We start from the raw sequence: 6,003 nt of genomic DNA, 5'->3' as shown, positions 1-6,003 counted from the left end.
GGAGGTGGGTGGGTTTCGTGCACGCTGCCCGCGACAGGTGCAGGAAGCCCCCTCCCCAGGCAGCTCGGAGCTTCCGCCGCTATTTCCGGTCCGGCCAGCGGGTGCCGAGGCCTGGCGTCTGGATGATAAGGTCTCTGTGGGATTCGGGCCAGCGGGGCGCGGGGCTGGGTGGGGGAGGCTTGTGACGGGAAGGGTGGGCGTCAAGGCAGGGAGCAGCGTCCAGCCCACGCGGGGTGGGTGCTGCGGGGCTGAGTTCGTTGTTCCGGCTGCGTGTGTCTTGTCCCTTCATGCTGTTTAAGTGGCCCCAGAGGAGGGGTAACCCCCCCCCCGAGGGGGCTGGCAGTCGGGTCGGGCCCGGCGGTTGCTAGGGAAGATCTGCTGTAAGGTGGCCGACGGGACCCCCAGAAAATACCTGTCCCTGGATAACGAGGAAGGCGGAAGTAACTGGCTATAAATTACTCCCTCTGGATGCTCTGGGCTCAACCTCTGGAGAACGATCCCCCCTGAGCCCACGGGTGTAAAATAACCCTCCTCCCTTCCCAGATTCCAGCGCCGCTTGGTTCTTCCGCCGGTGTGATCCAGACCAGATTCTGCAACTCCCCCAAGACCTGAAGATGGGCTGATGGATACGCCAACGGAAGGACAGACAGACAGGTGGGCGGTAAGGCGGCTCCAGCAGAGGGTCTGTATTACCGTCGAACGTCTTCCTACCTTTCTATATGTTTGAAACGGTTCGTAAAATCTAGTGAAAAAATTGGGCCCCTTGTCTCTGTGTTTCCGCCCAACCAAAACACCGTGAGATCTATATATAAAGGATCAAATTTCATTTTAGAACTCTGCTATTATTTTTAGCCCTGGTCACTTGTGATAACCTTGTTAACAATGAGGTCATTATTTACGGGTGTGACCTGAAACAGAATCTCCAACCCATATTTGGAGAGTAAATTTTTTTTTATTTTTTAAAGTCTTTCTTACTGTTTATTTATTTTTGAGTGAGGGGGAGGGGATAACAAAAGTGGGGGAGGGGTAGAGAGAGAGGGAGACACAGATCAGAAGCAGCTCCAGGTTCTGAGCTGTGAACACAGAGCCCAATGCAGGGCTCGAATCCATGATCTGCGAGGTCATGACCTGAGCCGAAGTCGGATGCTCAACCGACTGAGCCAGCCAGGCGCCCCAGTAAGCTTATTTTTTAATGTTGAGATGATTTCTCAAGAAAAGAGTCTTTATATCTACTTTGGGGCAATGTATAGAATTCTTTTAAACTGGCTATGTGGAAACACCACCCGCCATCCCCTTTCTAGAAATGGCCCAATTAACGATGATGGGAATGGCTGCCTCCTTCTTGGCACTGTTGTGAGGAGCCGTGTTGTGAGGAGCTGAGCTGGGGGCCCAGAGGTCATCGCAACAGTAAGCAGACCCCCGTCAGGGACTCCGTCCTTCGGAGAAAGATTTCACCAAGGAATACATTTCCCAGGAGACACCGGGTCTTCCACACTTTTCCTGATGTGATTTCGAGCACAGTCCCGGCTAAAAACTCCTAGAAGGAAGAAAGGAGGCCTTTACCGGGCACACCCCTGAAGCAGCTGACAGTCCAGAGCAAAGGACAGTCTGACTCCCCCGCACCTTCTCCCCTCGGGGAGTGGGCTTCATTTTCGCCCCTCCCACTGGGCCTCAACTTTGAAATGCTCAGGACAGACGATCCAGACGAATGCCCTGTGTGCATCCTCTCCTACAGTGTGACCTGTCTTACTTCCGTCGTGCCCCAGACCCCTGGGCAGCACCTTCCTGATCACAACGTCCCGCCTGGGGTGCCCGGGCGGCTCAGTCGGTTGAGCATCTTGCTCTTGATTTCAGCTCATGTCATGATCTCACAGTTCGTGAGTTCATGCCCCGTGTTGGGCTCTGTGCTGACGGTATGGAGCCTGTTGGGACTCTCTCTCTCTCCCTTTCTCTCTCTGTCCCTCTTTCCCACTTGCGTGCTCTCTCTCTCTCTCTCTCTCAAATAAATAACCATTAAAAAAAACCCACCACATTGTGTCTGCTTAAAACCATACACTCCTGGGAGGTAACAGCACAGGTGAATATAAAGCAATTATCAGGTAGGCTTGTTCTGTTTCAGTGGGTGAGTGTGCACTAAATTCATAAAGCAGGGCACACATCATTATTAAAAGGAATCAAATCAAACAATTTTTAGGTAAAAGTGGAAAAAAAGTACCCTCAAATCTTCTCTCACTTCTGTCCCTCTCCCTGGAGAGAAGTTTGGTGTAAACCCTACAGATTGAATGGTAAGAGACAGTAGTTACACTGGATTTTGCACACGTGAATAGGACTATTTTAAAAGAAATGTTCACAGGGTTCATGTAACGGGAAGCATCTAAGTGAGGTTTTGGCGTGAAAATACCTCTTGTCCATGACGTCCATCAGCGTCTTGAGTCGGGCAGAGGCAGAGACGCTGATGCAGCGTGCCTGTGCTTGGTCTTCTTTCACTTATACTTTTGTTAATCAGTCCAGGTTTTCATAAAAGTCAAGAGAGCTTGCAGGAGCGGCAGAGAGAGAGAATCTCCAGCAGGCTCCGCACTGTCAGCGCAGAGCCCGACGTGGGGCTTGAACTCAGGATCCGTGAGATCAGGACCTGAGCTGGAACCGTGAGTTAGACGCTTAACCAACTGAGCCACCCAGGCACCCCTATAATTTATAAATTTATGTTTAAATTATATGTATAATACATGTAGCCTACGTAATATAGATTATATGTAGTATAAGGTATATTAACCTATATTCTACATAAAAATAAGTAAATATAGAAAGAAATATGCTCTGGCTAAAATATGACTATATTCTTTAAGAATTCCATTAAAGATGATTATTTGGGATATTACTCATATTAGCAAGCTGAAAAATGAACTATAATATTCGGACTTAAAATTTCTGATTACCAGTGTTTACAGATGTCAAGGTCGGGCATTTTTTTTCTTTTGCAATGAAAGTCTAAAATATTTACTTTGACAAAAACAAAATAATAATCCTCCAGCAATAAATATTTTGCATAAACAAGACCTCAACCTATGGAGCTGCTTTAACTCCCTGATGAGGGCTTCTTGGGACGCCACAGCCCGTGTGGCTGCCGGATTCCCTAGGGTAATTGGAGCTGAAGCGTAGGAGATCCGGGGCCTTAAGTTTCCACCCAGTAGCAGAGCCTTCCTCCCCCGTTTGTTGGTCACGTGCGCCCGGCCTTTTTCTGTTAGAGAACGCAGATGGTCAAATAATTCGGACCAGAAAGCCATGGCCCCCAGTCACCTCTGCTATTGTCCAGGGGAAACTGAAACAGAATAGTTTTGATTAATTAATTAATTTATTTATTTTTAAATGTTTTTTAAATTTATTTCTAGGAGAGAGAGAGAGAGAGACAGCGTGAGCAGGGGAGCGTCAGAGAGAGAGGGAGTCACAGACCGAAACAGGCTCCAGGCTCTGAGCTGGCAGTCAGCACAGAGCCCGACGCGGGGCTCGAACCCACGGACCGCAAGCTCATGACCTAAGCGAAAGTCGGATGCTTAACCGACTAAGCCACCCAGGCGCCCCTATTTATTTTATTTTAGAGAGAGAGAAGGGGAGGGGCAGAGAGAATCCCAAGCAGTCTCCACACTCTGCACGAACTGTGAGATCATGACCTAAGCCGAAATTCAGAGTCAGACGCTCAACCTACTGAGGCCCCCAGGAGTCCTGAAACAGAGTAGTTTGGATGACACAGAGAACACAGGCTGTGTGGGACAAACGGAGTGGGCACCCATACACGTGTGTGTGTGTATGTGTGTGTGTGTGTGTTTAAATCTATCTAGTTCTATGTGCTCTCCATGTTTCTGTATTTTCCTACTAGTCAACTATGGCAGCATTTATATAGCGTTTGCTGTGTGTGGAGCACTATGCGTAGATGGTTCCTCAGCTCCTTCCCCAAACTCCTTAGATGTGTTTTGAACCTGGGGTAGCGTCTGTAATAGCAGTAATATTTCTACAGTGAACTGATGCATGTCCACACTGTAATATCCATAAAACTACAAGTAGCCTCATTCCTTATTGTCAAATGGAGGGCCCCAGAGCTATCTGGGTTACACGAAAGATTGTGGACTTGACTACTTCATTCACTCCTAGGGCAACCCTATGAAATCTCTAATACGCTGATTATTCCCACGGTGTGGATGCGGACATGGAGGCACCATGAGATTAAGCTATTTGCCCACCTCCTGTGGTTGCTGAGTGGCAGATGGGGGTCCAAGCCCCAGGGCTGTGGCTCCAGGATCGCAGCTCCGAACCCCGACACCTTGCTTCCTCTCATGACTTCTATGAGCTCCACGTCACACCATTCTCCTCTGGATTTGACGAGCCGTCCCGTTCACCCAGACGTCTGTGAGTGTACATGTCGTGTAATGGGGAAATTTCATAAAGGAAAAAACGGTGAAATGAATCTCTCACCTCAATGTGTGTGGACATCCGTCAGTTTGTGCTTTAAATTCCAAAGCATGTCTGTGAACATGTTGTGGAGGGGTGCAGGCCCCTCTGGGAGACCCCCATGTCTGTGTACCCAGAAGTGCCCTGCTGCCTGCGTGTGTCCACGCACACTTGTGTGCACACGCTATTTTGTGGGTTCCTGCAAGAGACCGCCTGGGTCAAAATTCTGCTCTAAGGTGAACCCCCGTCTCCTCTAGCTGACTCTCTAGCACCCCTACGCCTGGGTTTCCTCGTCTGTCAAATGCGAGCAGCACGTGCGTCTAGGGCGCCGTTGTAATAGTCACGCTGCCTGTCTCCGCCCCAGGTCTTCAGGTCCGCCCCTCAGCCTCTTCTGGAGGGGGAGCTGCAGCGATGTGGCTTCATGGCATTCCGTCTTCATCGACCCTGAAAGCAGAGGATGCTGGGAAGTGGAAGAACTCTCTCCGGGCCAGGTGCACGCCGCCTGCCTCTCGGGGCTCGCACGGCCAGACTGGCAGGTGACGGCGGGGGGCAAGAGCGTGGTGATCACCCCTGAGCCTCCGTCTGCCGGCTGAGGAACCCCCGCTTTACGCAGCTTCGCTCCCCACCTGGCGCAGATGCCGACCAGGGCGGACACTCGAGTCCCCAGGCTCCGGTGAAGTTAGCTGCAGGCAGGTGGCCCTGACCCGCCGGTTGGAAGCAGCCACAGGCAGTGTGGAATCCGTTGCTTGTGTTGCAAGGAAGGAGCCTGCGCTGCCCTCCTGCACGTGTGCCCCCAATCCTCATGCTTTGCTCATCCCAGAAAGGCTCTTTCACGTCTGGTACACTCTTTGGAAAGTTGTGATAAAATACACATAATGCATAATCTCCCATCTTAACCAGTCGGCGGCATTCAGTATCTCCCCGGAGCTGTGCAGCCTCACCCCTGCCAGACCTCTCCTGGCCCTGCAGAGCTCTGCAGCCGTGACGCGCTCGCCGCCTGCCCTCCATCCCTCCAGCCGCCAGAGTCCTCCTTCCGTCTCTGTGGGTTTGCCGAGGTCCTCGGAGTAAATCGCTTTCCTGCTGAAATTCGCCAGAGTGGCTTTGCGCTGCTCGCAGGGAGGACGTGGCCGGCGTTGACTGCAGGCGCCCAGAGGGTGCTATTTGCGTTCCTGAACCCCAGGTATCCTCTCTGCCTCGCAGGAAACTGCCGGAAGGTTGACGTGGCAGGGAGACCATTTCCAGGGAGGCTGCTCAACCAGATACCCAACAATCCCCTTCGGTACTCGACATACATCTTTCCGTTCCGCCGGTAGGATTAAAAAGCAAAGTGAACAGTTACTAAGGATTCGGTTATCTGAAGACCTGGGGCACGCGTAGGAACTAGGGAGTGTACGCCCCAGCGATGTAGCGATGCTTTTGAGGGACTTCAAAATAAATCTCGTGTTGCAGGACAGTCAGGAACGTGGGTGTGAACAGCCGGTGCGTCGCCCCATTCCGGAGATTCTGTCACATTCCACAGCCTCATAACTAATTGAATCTTTAGGCAAATGTCATTTGATC

At 51.2% G+C, this 6,003-nt stretch overlaps 1 long non-coding RNA gene across 2 annotated transcripts; it reads left to right on the top strand.

The window, feature by feature from the left end:
- Positions 1-32: 32 nt before the first annotated feature.
- LOC144229618 (uncharacterized) lies at positions 33-5,781 on the top strand. 2 transcript variants are annotated; one of them, XR_013334537.1, is made up of 4 exons: positions 33-130; positions 544-654; positions 4,147-4,401; positions 4,808-5,781. It is a non-coding gene; the product is annotated as an uncharacterized LOC144229618 (long non-coding RNA). The 2 variants fall into 2 exon arrangements; XR_013334538.1 differs by lacking the exons at positions 33-130; positions 544-654 and adding an exon at positions 2,518-2,645 and having other exon boundaries at positions 3,390-4,401.
- The last annotated feature ends 222 nt before the right edge of the window (positions 5,782-6,003 follow it).

The sequence above is a fragment of the Crocuta crocuta genome, unplaced genomic scaffold, assembly GCF_008692635.1.
Source record: "Crocuta crocuta isolate KB4526 unplaced genomic scaffold, BGI_CrCroc_1.0 scaffold862, whole genome shotgun sequence".
NCBI lineage: Eukaryota > Metazoa > Chordata > Mammalia > Carnivora > Hyaenidae > Crocuta > Crocuta crocuta.
Note: the sequence above shows the minus strand (reverse complement) of the source record. Positions and strands in the feature narration are given on the sequence as shown.